This window comes from Papio anubis, chromosome 1 (assembly GCF_008728515.1).
Source record: "Papio anubis isolate 15944 chromosome 1, Panubis1.0, whole genome shotgun sequence".
Classification (NCBI taxonomy): domain Eukaryota; kingdom Metazoa; phylum Chordata; class Mammalia; order Primates; family Cercopithecidae; genus Papio; species Papio anubis.
The window spans coordinates 142,287,421-142,301,330 of NC_044976.1; the positions used below are offsets into that span (position 1 = coordinate 142,287,421).

General features: G+C 36.6%; 1 long non-coding RNA gene across 2 annotated transcripts; it reads left to right on the plus strand.

The window, feature by feature from the left end:
* Nucleotides 1–1,147: 1,147 nt before the first annotated feature.
* Nucleotides 1,148–13,871, plus strand: LOC110741350. Of its 2 annotated transcripts, none has more exons than XR_002517411.2 (3): nucleotides 1,148–2,040; nucleotides 11,896–12,073; nucleotides 12,778–13,871. It is a non-coding gene; the product is annotated as an uncharacterized LOC110741350 (long non-coding RNA). The 2 variants fall into 2 exon arrangements; XR_002517413.2 differs by having other exon boundaries at nucleotides 11,899–12,073.
* The last annotated feature ends 39 nt before the right edge of the window (nucleotides 13,872–13,910 follow it).

The following is a 13,910-nucleotide window of genomic DNA, read 5'->3' on the forward strand; positions in this document are numbered from 1 at the left end:
AATATAGATATTCCCTTGCAGGGGTTTAGAGTCAGTTTTGTATGACCTCCTGGTTTTAAAAACCCCAACCTCAGGTGGCCTATTAGCATCCTGGAGTGCCTGGCTGAGGCAATGTAAATTTCCACTGCAGGGGCAGATTTCAACCCTGATGCACAGGCTTGTCACAGAGATACACGGGCTGAATGAACACTAACACACTAATCAAATTTTATCTAACACACAAAGAAACAAATGTCCACAAGGCAGAATTATTAGATAAAGGACATAAAATTAATATACTTCAAGTGTTTAAAGAAAAATGAGCCTTGCTTTGGTTAAATAGAATTCAGCAAATTTCTGGCAAAAATCTAAACTGTATTCCATCCAGGGCCGGTTACATAATTTGCAGGGTCCTGTGCAAAATAAGAATGCAGGGCTCCTTGTGAAAAAATTAGGGAAAAAATGTTATAAAGGTGCTAAAAGAGAAACCTTTTTCTTTAAAAACATTTTGTTAGTTGTAAAACATAACAGGAATAATAATAATACATGAGTAACAACATAAACTTACAAATCGCAATAATATATTGGTATAATTTTAAATAAATAATAATTTAGTAATATTATATCAATGAATTACATAATTTTCTGGCCAAATTTTCTGCAAATTCATTTATTAGGTCATCAAAATTTACACTTTTACCAATTTAATTTTCAATTAATATAATTGAAAGCAATGTCAGTCCTCTTGGCAAATGCAAAGTTGCAAATAATTCTCGATAATATTCAATTTTGAAAAGGACCTTTCTGTTGATGCAACTGTTTACTAAAACTGCTAGTAGTATTTTGTAGGCTGTGAGAACATTGAGATAAATTTCTGATACATTATTTTGAAATACACATTTTTAGCACATCCAGAACTAATACTTCTTCTTCTTCTTTTTATTCTTCTGAGATGGAGTCTCAACTTGTTGCCAGGCTGGAGTGCAGTGGCACGACCTCGGCTCACTGCAACCTCTGCCTCCCAGGTTGAAGCGATTCTTCTTTTTCAGCCTGCGAAGTAGCTGGGATTGCAGGCACCCACCACCTCACCCAGCTAATTTTGTATTTTTAGTAGAGATGGTGTTTCACCAAGCTGACCAGGATGGTCTTGAACTCCTGACCTCAGGTGATCCTCCCTCCTCGGCCTCCCAAAGTGCTGGAATTACAGGCATAACCCACTGTGCCTGGCCAAGTACTGATGACTCTTGCAAAAAAACTTTTCTAAAAAGATTTAACTGTATTCAAATTGGTTTATTGTAAGTCTGAATTTAATTTAACATGTGAATATATACCACAGCATTTTATTTTATTGTTTTCTCTAACATTTCTCTAAAAATATTGTTTTTTTCCTAATGTTTCCTACAATTTGTGGCAGTCATACAAGAAACCAAAGATGGCTTCATAATTTGTACACAATTCAGAACAACTGTTTATGCATTCCATCACAATATATCCCTTGGCAGAAAAATTAGTCTTAGAATTGTCTTCCTTGTTAATAATTGGTTCATCCAAAGCTTCATATGAGAATACTGTTCTTTTTCTTTTGAATGTGATGATCTTTAAACTGTTTCTAAATCTGTGGATATTTGCTTTGCAATATTGCAGAAGTTTTCAAAACCAGAGAGTCTAAAGTCTTTGCAGAATTTTAAGAACTCTCTGATATGCTTTAGTACAATGTCCATGAGCACAGTTGATTTTGTAATAATGTATTGACAAAGTTTATGGCCTGAGTACAGGCAGTTCCTGTCCCAGTATTCAGACCAGAGAGTTAATTTTGGTACAGATGCTATAAGGACAGGCTTTGGAGGTAGAAGGGCGAGCCATGATCTTGGTGCTGCCCCCATGCAGAGCATATAATCTCTCCCTGAGCCATGGCAGCTGCTGCCACTGTTGATGTTTCTGCCCATTGCTCAGGATTCCAGAAGACCCAAGCCTGCACACAACCTGTTCACACCTATCACGTCTGCTCTGCTCATGCTTCATTGTCTCATTGGACTTCACGGACCAAGCACAAGTTCAAAGGTAAAACTATTATGAATTTCAAGTCAGTGACAACTAAGCATTAAGCTATGGCCCTTCTGTTGAGCTAACCCTGTGAACTGCGTAGGTTCTCACCTTCAGCAGAGAGCTGCACTGATTATACAGTTTTATTTTGTTCTCTCAACTACTTTAAAAGTAGATACTGCAAATTTATTCTCCCCTGGGAACTCCTAGAAAATTAATGTATAGAATAATTAATTTACTGGCCTGAATTCAAACAAGGTAGTAATAAAGGTTAAGTGTAGAACTTAGACTATCTGAACTTCAGCTTGAGGTTGTTTTAGATGTTTAGGCTATTTTTCCATAGTCATGTCAAAAAATGCACAGATTTTCCTTATCTAAAATGTTTGGTGTTTGGCAAAGTTCCCCTCAGTTTAATGCAGATTCTATCCATGAGAGGTAGGAAAACTTAGACATGTCTAGGACTTCAACTCAACTCTAAGCATAGCCTTGAAAAATCCCTCTTAATATGCAATACATTTGATGAAACTCAAAAAAATTTATTATTCTCCATGATGAACTGCTTTCTACAGAAAGTCCATAGTATTTTAAAACTCTTTCTATAATAAATGTGTGTATCTGTGTGGTTATGGGTGTGCATATACCACCCTGTGAGTACATAATCTCTTACTCACACTAGATAACATTTTTTGATATGTTAGTGGTAAAGAATGTATATTTCATATGGTCTTTATATGCATATGGAAAGATCCAGTATGAGGGCTGATAAATGTTTACAACGTATTCATAAAGTTGGTCTACAACCAGTTTCTATGAAGAATTGTGTAATCCTTACATTGGATCACTCCCCAATCTTTGCTATTTCCATCATTGCCTGAAACTAACTGAATCTGGGGTTAAGACAAGAAACGCATTTATAGGGGAAATTTCGGATTTTTATTCTTCATGATGATTTGAAAGAAAGGTATATTGGGAATGGCCTTTGAAAAGCTGGATGATTGAAATGATACTCTAACAGCGTTATTGGAGGCTTTGCAAATAGCTAAGTAAAGCCAGTTGGAAAGAAGGGTAAACTAAACTCATTCTTTCCAATGTCTCGTCTATCAGGAAAGAAAACATAAGGGTTACGTCTTCACTTTTAATATGATATGATAAACACAGAAAGGGAATGGCATTCATTTTGTTTAATATTCCATGAAGGTATGTGAGCAGGGTAATATTTTATCGTCTGAGAATATAACAAATGTCTATGTCATTTCCCAGTAATGAAACATGTCAAGAAATTATCACTGCTTGGGAAAATGAAGTTTAAAGAGCATGCTTTTGCTAATAAATCATAGAATGTAATATGATATGGTGTGACTATGTTAAACAAATAATTATATCTATGAATGCAATCTGAGCCAGAAGGGAAACATACATGCTTTTGCTTTAGTTTATACCCCACCCACACTCACACAAGCACACACACACTCACACACAATTCACACATACACACCATATCATGCTTAAAGATCAGGGATGTACTGCTTGATGGCCTAGAGAAACTAGACTAGTGGGAAACACTTATTAATATTTGGTTACCTTTGCCCTATCACCCCTTGTCTAAGTCTCCATGTATATGCCATATTCCCATGTTAAATTTAGAAGATATTTGTGTACCAAGCCTGCTTACTCATCCTTAGGCCAGAGTAGAATTTGGTGAAATTGACTATGCAACTGAATTGAATATCCGACCTCCCAGTCATTTTCTATTCCCCAAACACCATAACACCAAATGTTCCATTTAGAATCTTCAGGCTTGATATTTACATGCTCATTTCAAAATTTGCAATTTCCCTGCTTTGCTCCCTGCCCATCAAATCTGAGGGGAGGTAATCCATACAGTGATCTTTATACGATAAGCACACAACAAATGTGTACAAGGGAAATATACTAAAATGCCTTTCTGAAGTGTAGACCAATTATTTCTTTCTACTGTCTTTACCCATTGGACTGACACTGGAGCAGATACTCAAAGAGGTGTCTGAATAGAGTTAGTTATTCTTGTTGTGAAGGTAAACTTCTGAGGTACCAAATCATTCTGGTTGTTTTTTGTCCTTCGAGGCTGGGTCTACCTGCTTTAAGTTCTGAGTGAGCTGTGTAGATGTGTGTCTATGGGCTGGGGGTGAGGTTGGAGGAACGGGAGACTGTATTCGGCAGGCCTGACAGCATTTTCTAAATGTTATTACTGTTGGCAAAGTCTTATCTTAGATGAGGTGGTAAATTAGTAAACTGCCATGGAGAGGTATGATTTTGTAAAATTAGATGGGATATAAAGAAACACAATTAATTCCAGACCCTCCAGCAAGAGTGATGAAGTAACTGGAGTCTTTGTTCTTTTCAGACTATCAGATACACCATCTTTTCTTCTGAGTAATAGCAGGCACTCTCAGGCTGTCAGATGATATGCCAGGTATGCACTTGCAATGTCGACAAGGCCACCCCAGGGTTACATGTTGGTGTCTTTAGGGAGAAGAAGAGTGAATCACCATCCAGCCGTCTGTTTTCTCCTGTTAACCCTAAACCCCATGTTACATCTTTTCACATTTTTAAAATGATCGCAGAGTGGTTATAAACTTTTTTTTTTTCTTTTTAGCTTACACTCTAAATTAACAAATGAGATCTATGTTGAAAGAATCAGAAAACCCCATCCCTATGAAAATGGAACTGAGGCCCATGCAGTATCTCATATTTTAAGGGAAGATGCTGGAAAGAATTTAGATAGATGAAGACTGAGAAAAACTTTCTTTACTATTTGTGCATAGCCTTATGCTGAGATGAGAGAAAAAATAAACATAAAAGAACAGGGTGCAGAGTTGTGCAAACTGGTGGCCACACACACGAGCCCAACACTATGTGGGGACTTCCTAGGAGCTATTCTATGGATGGTGTGAGGCTTGCCTTTCTTCTGCTGTTGGATCTCAGTTTTCTTTGCATCTTCTGAGAAAGCAAGTTCCCAGGTGTTTCAACAATGGGTCTCTGAAATGCTGTACTCTAAAGGCAGGACTCACTTCATGTAGGTATCATACACACAGGTTTTCATTTTTAACCAAAACAATTTAAAATTATTTGCTCATGCCTAAAATTATTTGCTCATGTCTATAATCCCAGCACTTTGGGAGGTTGAGGTGGGAGGGTCTCTTGAGCCCAGGAGTTCAAGGTCTGCCAGGGCAATATAGGGAGACCCCGTCTCTACAAAAAATTACAAAATTAGCCGAGTATGGTGGCGCATGTCTGCTACTCACTCAGTAGGCAGAGGTCGGAGGGTTGCTTGAGCCTGGGAGTTTGAGGCTGCAGTGAGCCGCGATGGGGCCACTGCACTCTAGCCTGGCTAATAGAACAAAATCCGGTCTGATAAACACACAACTCCTGTCCCCCAAAACAAAAACAGATTTAGAAAGGGTGGGTTTGGGAGATTAAATATAGGTCTCACACACTGCTAAAGTCCCTTTTCAGTGGTTTTCTGGAAAGTGTCCCTAGTGACACTTGTTAAGAAAAATAATCAGAAAAATGTGAGAAAACAGACTTACATAATCGTCACTGATGAATTAGTTTGTCTTTAGGCAGAACCTTTCTGCTGAGAGGAAAGATTTAAAACTGTGCTCATCTGATTCAGAACATATGTGGGATGCACCAGTATGACACCTCAACAAATGGCCTCTTCACACATGTCACCAACAATCATTTCACAACTGTTTATTGATTATCTATAATATGCAAGTTATAGTCTGAGCACTAGGGATACAGCAGCGGGCTCTTTTCATGGAAGATACATGAAATAAGTAAGTAAATAGTAGAGGCAGCTATTTTCATTTGAATTGGGAGGGAAAGCCTTTCTGAGCAGAAGACTTTGAATGAATTTCTAAAAGGAGTCAGTCAAGCGACGACATGGGAAAATGGCATTCCAGGCAGGGGAACAGCCCACTTAAAGTGTGGTGAGTTTGGAGAGCCAAATGAACAGTAGTTGGGAAAAGCGAGTCAGCAACAGACAGTAGACTGACATGAGGTTGGGTGGTAAGTCATGGACTAGATCATACCAGGCCTTGTAGGCTCTGGTTAGAATTTTTGATATAATTTCATTACAGTGGGAAGCCCTTGGAGGATTATAATCCAAGAGATTACTTGATTTTATGTTTTAAATATATCATTCTTACTGTGAATAATATTCTGTGAATAAGAGATTATATGGGCAAGAGAGGCAGCAGGGAGACCAGCTGAGTATTGAAATGATACAGGGTATAAATTATAACAATAATGATAGCAAACACTTAAACATACTTATAGTATGTCAAGTAATATTCCAAAGACTTTCAATATGGCAACACACTGAGTCCTCGTAACGACTCTACCATGATTTCATTTGACAGATGAGGTAACTGAGGCAGAGGAAGCTTGAATGGCTTGCCCAGAGCAGGTAAGTAGCAGAATAGGAATTCAAATTCAGACAGTTTTTGCTTGCAGCTGGCCCTCAATTATGGTAGAAGCAGTGGAGATAGAGAGACACGGATAGAGTGTTAGTACTCTATTGCTGCTGTGACAAATTACCACAAACTTAGTGGCCTATATCTTATGACTTTATTATCTTAGAATTCTGTAGGTCAGAAGTTTTACTGGGATAAAATCAAAACCTCAGCAGTCTCATGTTCCTTCTTGAGGCTCTAAGGGAGAATTCATTTCTTTGCATTTTCTAGCTTCTAGAGGTCAACCTTATTCCTTGACCTGTATCATTCCATGTCCCTGCATCACATAGCCTTTTCTCCTCTCTTCCTCCATTGCCACCTTTATCACCCTTTTCTGTCTCTCTCCCTGGTGTAACTCTGATTTTCCTGCCTCCCTCTTATGAGAAACCTTATGGATTACGTTGGTCCTACCCAGAGAATCCAGGATAATCTCCCCATCTCAAGATTCCTAACCACAACCGCAAGGTCCCTTTGCCATGCAATATTCACAGGTTCTGGTGATTAGAACACAGACATCTTTTTTTTCTGGGGCAGAGGAGGGGGGTCATCGTTTAGCCTACCATGCACAGGTTCAACATGTCTTTTAAAGGTAGTATACACAAAACTTTGCTGATCCATTGGATGTTGGGATTGAGAGAAGGATTTATGAACCAAGGATGACTTCTGGATTTTTTTTTTGGCTCAGACAACTGGCTGGATGATGCTACCACATATCAGGATGGACAAAATACTGGGGGAGAATCAGCTTTGTAGGGATAAAACAGAGTTTAGTTTTGTCCATGATGAGTTCGGATTGCCAAGCTGAGATCTCTGGTAGTTGGTTGCGAGAGAGCCATTGTATATAGAAATTTTGAGTATAGTAGAAGGAACAAAGCTAGAGAAAGGAATTTAGGATTTGACATTTTTATGTTACTTAAAAACCACAGAATGAGTTGGGATAATCAGAGGAGAGTATTGCTAGAGAAGAGGAGAGACCTAGAGACTGGTCCCTTTGACACTGATCCCTAAAAAGCATTTAGAGGTTAAATAGAGTATGGAGTCAGCAAAGGAGACTGGAAAAAAGGTCAAGAAGGTGAAAGGGAAACCAGGAAAGTGTGGTGATAGATAATCCAAGAGGAGAGCGGATGGAGACTAAGTGTCACCAAAATCCATTCTCTCCTTCTTCCACAGAATTAGACTAGCAGCTGGGAATGTGGCCACCCATCGAAAAGCTGTATTTCCAAACTCCATTGTACCAAGATGTGACTACATGACTAAATCTTCACAAATGACATATGCCATTTCCAGGCCATATCCTTACCATGTTGCACAGGTACTCTCCAATGCTCTTCCCCCAACTTTCGTCATGTAGCCAGGAACAACTTACTATGGAATGGTAGAGAAATAAGAAAGATGCAGAGCAGAGCAAACCTCATGTCTGGTCTGTTTTGTGGGAGAGAAATGAACATAACTATTCTTTAAGGGAAGGTATTGTTAAGGCTCTTTTGTCGTTAAGCCATTGTATTGTTTGCCTAGCTATATTTTAGTTAATTCAGATATTGTGTCAAATTAAATTAAATTTGGCCCAAAGATGTGTCTTTACTTTGAGTTCCTGTGTAACAAACTGCAACCTAACTTAGTATGTAAATAAATAAGCTGCAAACTAACCTAACAGTATATTATAGTAAATAGTTGAATCCCAGCCAATCGCAGTAGCTGAGTTTCAGTCAATCACAGACTGCCAACTGATCAGACCATGTTCACATGAGGCAAATGCCCACCTGTAGCCAATCAAGCTGGTTCTGTACGCCACTTTCTCTTTCTGTTTGTAAATACTATCTGCCCATATTGCTGGGTGGATATTTCTGAACCTTTCCTGTTTCAGGGTGCAGCCTGATTCATGAATTCTTCTTTGTGCAAATAAACTCTGCTAAATTTAATTTGTCTAAAGTGTTTCTTTCTAACAGTTGATGCTAGAACTGGGGCTTTTCCTAACTAAGTCAATATATATATGCCATCTGCATAGTGGTGAGGCACCAGGTGGCTTCAACATGCTAGAATGTGTATGACCTTTATAATGCTATAACAAAACATTTGGTAAACTGTGGCCTGCAACAAATTATATACCCTGCACTCACTGAGACTATAGGGTAAAGAGAAACAACTAGATATAGCTAGATTACTGTATTTTTTGAGCTCCTTGCTACTTTAGAAAAATGTTTCAAAACAGATACAAACTCAGAAAAATAGTCTCCAGAAATTTAGACCCTCTTATGTTTGGAAAAGTTAAGTCCTATACCTTAAACAAAAAAGAAGATAGTTGTTACATATAACCTTGAAGAAGAATTAAAAAACAAAACAACAACAACAACAACAAAAAAACCATTAAGATCCTCAGGGAGAAACAGTCTCGGTAGGCAAAGAACAGACCAAGGGTGTGGCCTTCCAAACCAGTCCTCTTAGTTCAGAAGACCTAAAAGTAACTGCCGTTAAAGTAAGAAAGAAAGCTGCCATTAAAGTAAATAATGAAATGAAGCAAGAATTGGAGCTATGCCCACAAAAGAACTTTAGTTAGGTTGCTAACACATGGGACTAACTATGAGCAAAATTATCTTAAGTCTATGAATTTTTTGAGGGAATTATATTTTCAAAGAAAAAATTGCTTAAGCTTTAACCAATATACAGGACATCAAAATTGTATAAGCAGAAAGTATGATATGAAAGTTGTACAGTTGCTAACAGAACATGATTCCCACTACCTACTTTAGATATGGTCTTGAAGGATAATGAAGCAACAAAAACTTAGCAATGTCACTGGGGATGAAGGACAATGATCAAGAGTTCCTTCTAGGGAGCAGAACTAGTGTCAACTAAGGAACTTCCTCAGCTACCAGAGCAGGGAATTTTCAAAGACCTGTCCAATCAGAATTCCATCATTCCTATGGACCAGTGACTGATGTATTTCCCATTATTCTCTTTTAATTATTTATTAAATTTTTTATTTACAAATAATTTTAGACTCACCAAAAAGTTGCATGAATATAGAGAGTTTTCTTACACCTCTCATGTAGCTTTCCCTAAAGTTAATATTTTGCATAACCACAACACAATGATCAAAACTAAGAAGTTAATATTGGCACAATGGTATTATCTAAATCAGAAACTTTATTTTGGATTTCACTGGTTTTCCCACTAATGACTTTTTTTTTTTTTTTTCTGTTTCAAGATGTAATCTGGAATTCTATATTGCATTCAGTTGTCACATCTCTTCTGGTCTCTTGACAATCTGTGACAATTCTTCAACCTTTGCTTTTCTAGAAAACAGTATTGGTCAGTAATATCTGCCAAATATTCACATACTTGTTTAACTATAGTACAAACATAAAGTGTTTCAGGATTGCTAATTCATTCCCCTGAGAGAAGAAAATGTACTTACTAGAATTTAGTATTGTACAATTCTTTTAGTATTTAGTCTTACAGCATCCGATCAAAATACTCATTTTCAGAGTAATTCAGGTTAGTCCCTTTCTTCCCTACCCTCTTTAGCAGGGTCATACTATTCATTTTCTTCATAAATTTTCCTCCAGAATTACTCACCAATACCCTTCAAAAGGGCTAAGGACATAAAATACCTTTTCAAGGTCTTTTGATAAAGTTTCTTCTATTTGAGTTTGTCTCATGTTTTCTCATGATTAGATTGAAGTTAGTCATTTTTGGTAGGAATGTCACAGAAATGATTATGTCTTTCTCTGTGTTGATATGGAGGTCATATGAAATAAATATGTCTCATTAGTGATTATATTAACTTTGATCACATGGTCAAAGCACTTTGTGATGGATTTCTCTACCGTAAGTTGCTAACTTTTCTTTTGTAATTAATAAATGTCTTTGAGATGTTGAGAAATACTTTGAGACTATGCAAATATCTTGTTCCTCAAGCTTTTTTCTAATTATTTTAGCATCACTTGGTAGGACTAATGGTAATTTTCACTTCTTCCATATTTATTAATTGAAGTTCTTCATCAAGAAGAGTTGTCTCTCCTTGCACATCTATTTATTTATTCAATTATTTATTCATATCAAGTAGACTTGATATTTATTATATTTTATGGGTTATAATACTGTGATTATTTTGTTGCTCAAATTGTTCTAACTTGATCATGTGGCACTCTTTTAGATTGCTTCTGGATCCCTCTGACATACCTCTTTCCTTGAGGACCATTTCCTTACTTTCTGACACCATACAATGCTCAAGGTTCACCACTGTATTTTCCCTGCCCAGGCCTGGATTGTACCTCTTCTCCAAGGACTTCTAGTTCCTTTTTGGGGGGAGAATTATGTTTAAAACCAAGAGGAAGAGATGTGCTCATTTCTACAAGGGTGTTGTTACTTCTAGACCCTTGCAGTGCACAAAGATTGGAAATATACATATGTATACTAACTCAGACACGTACAGACATCTACATTTCTGTATCTATTTGTATTTATATTTTAAAAAGCATAAATTGTTACTGATACCTCTGATTGCAGTTCAACACCACAGTGTTCATTCTAGCTTTCTACCTTTTCTTATTTGTAACTTCTTTCTCTAACAGTGAGACTCCTAGTTCTCATTATCTGCCAAATATTCACATACTTGTTTAACTATAGTACAAACATAAAGTGTTTCAGGATTGCTAATTCATTCCCCTGAGAGAAGAAAATGTACTTACTAGAATTTAGTATTGTACAATTCTTTTAGTATTTAGTCTTACAGCATCCGATCAAAATACTCATTTTCAAAGTAATTCAGGTTAGTCCCTTTCTTCCCTACCCTCTTTAGCAGGGTCATACTATTCATTTGTAATACAGTTACATTCATTTGTTAAGTTTGTAGTCCATATTGAGTCCTCCCACAACATCCTGGTTGGTTTTTAAAATTTTTTACATATAATAAAATTTGCTTTTTGTAGTATATAGCTCTACAGGTCCTGACAAATATATAGTTACATATCCACATTTATAATCATGATACAAAACAGCTTCATCAACCCAAATCTCATCTTTACTGATTTTTTTCTAAGCAACCCCTCTCCACATCCCCTACCTCTGAAAACCACTGTCTCGTTTTCTGTCTGTAGAGTTTTGCCTTGTCCAGAATGTTATATTAATAGAATCATAAAACGTTTTCTATATCGCATCTTAGGTCTGACTTCTTTCACTTAGCAGAAGGCTGTTTTTTTTTTTTTGACTCAGAGTCTTGCACTGTTGCTGGGCTGGAGTGCAGTGGCGCGATTTCGGCTCACTGCAACATCTGCCTCCCAGGTTCAAGCGATTCTCCTGCCTCAACCTCCTGAGTAGCTGGGATTACAGGCACCCACCAACACGCCCGGCTAATTTTTTTTTTTATTTTTAGTAGAGATGGGATTTCACTATATTGGCCAGGCTGGTTTCAAACACTTGACCTCGTGATCCACCTGCCTCGGTCTCCCAAAGTGCTGGGATTACAGGCATGAACCACTGCGCCCAGCCCAGAATGCATTTTAAGATTCATTTATGTGGCCATGGGCATCAATACTTTGTTTCCTTTATTGGTGAGTAGTATTCCATGGTATGGAACTTTTTAAATATTAGCCATTCAAATAGACATGTAGTCATATCTAATTGTGATTTTACTTTGCATTTCTCTAATGATTAATGATGCTTATTTTTCATCCACTTCTTTGGTGAAGTGTCTGTTTATATATTTTGTTCATTATTAATTGGGTTGTTTTCTGGTTAAGTTTCAAGAGTTCTTTATGCATTCTGGAAACAAACCCTTTGTCAGAAAGATGACTTGAAAATATATTTCTTTCATTCTGTGGCTTGTCTTTTTGTTCTCTTAACTGTGTCTTCACAGCATAAAAGTTTTCAACTTTGAAAAAGCCCAAATTATTGTTCTTGTTTTTTTAAATGAATTATACCTTTGTGTCATATATGAAGACGCATTGCCTAACCCAAAGTCAAAAAGTTGTTCTCTTACATTTGCTTCTAGAAATTTTATAATTTTATGTATTATATTTAGGTCTATGATTGTTTTTGAGTTAATTTTTATATAAGATTTAAAGTACCCATAAGGTTCTTTCTTTCACATATAGATGATATAGTAAGCAGAATTCTAACATAGTCCCCTCAAGATTTTCTACCTTAATACCTGGGACTATGAATACGATGAAATAATACACCCTGATTATGCTACTTTATAAGGTATAAAGGATTATGTAGATGCCATCAAGGTTACTAATGTGTTGATTTTCAGGTTTATCAACAGGGAGCTTATCTGTGTGGAACCAATCTAATAGTCAGGATCGATATTATACAAACAACCATATGAACTTGGAAGCAGATTTTTTCCCAGAGTCTTCAAACAGGAGTCCAACCAAGCTGACAACCTGGATTTCAACCTGATAAGTTCCTGTGAATATGTGTATCCTTTCACTAATACCATACTATTTTAATTATTGGATATTCATCTTGCGTTTCTGGGATAAACGCTGCTTGGTTAAGATACATTAACTTTTTATATTGCTGGACTTGATTCGCTAATTATTTGGTTGAAGATTTTGTGTCTATGTGCATGAAGGATATTGGCCTGTAGTAAGTCTTACAGCAAGTCTTGAAATGGAATAGATTCCTTTAATGTTGTTCTTTTTCAAATGTGCTTTTGCTATTCTAGTTTATTTGCCTTTCTATATACCTTTTAGAGCCAGCTTGACAATATTTACAAAAAAGCCTGCTGAGATTGCATTGAATGTATAGATTTAATTGGGAGAGAAGTGAGAGCATAGTAATATTGAGTCTTCCAATTTATCAACAAGCTACATCTCTCCATTTATTTAGATATAATTTGCTTTTTTGATCAGTGCTTTGTACTTTTTAGCATTTAGATCTTGTACATTTTCAATAAATTTATGCCTAAGGATTTAATTTTTTGGGTGCTGTTGTAAATAGTACTTTTATCTTTTTTTTTTTTTTCAAATTCCCACTGTTTGCTGTTAGTATCCAGAAATATAGCTGATTTTTGTGTATTGATCTTGTTTTCTGCAACCTTGATAAACTCAAATGTTACTTCATTACCTTTTCTGTGGATTCCTGAAATTCTCTATGTCCACAATTATGTTGTCTGGGAACAGAGAGTGATTTTTCAAATATGTGTAGACTGTATTTTTATTGCATTATTACACTGATTAGGACATACTGTATGATGCGAAATAGTTTCAGTGAAAGAGGACATCCAGACTCTTACCAGAAAGTTTGATGTTAGCTGCAAGGTTTGTGTGTGTGTGCCTTTTATCAGGTTAAAGACATTCTCTTTTATTTCTAGTTTGCTGATCTTTAAAAATCATTAACGTGTTGATTTTTTTCCCAAATACCTTTTCTCTCTCTCTATAT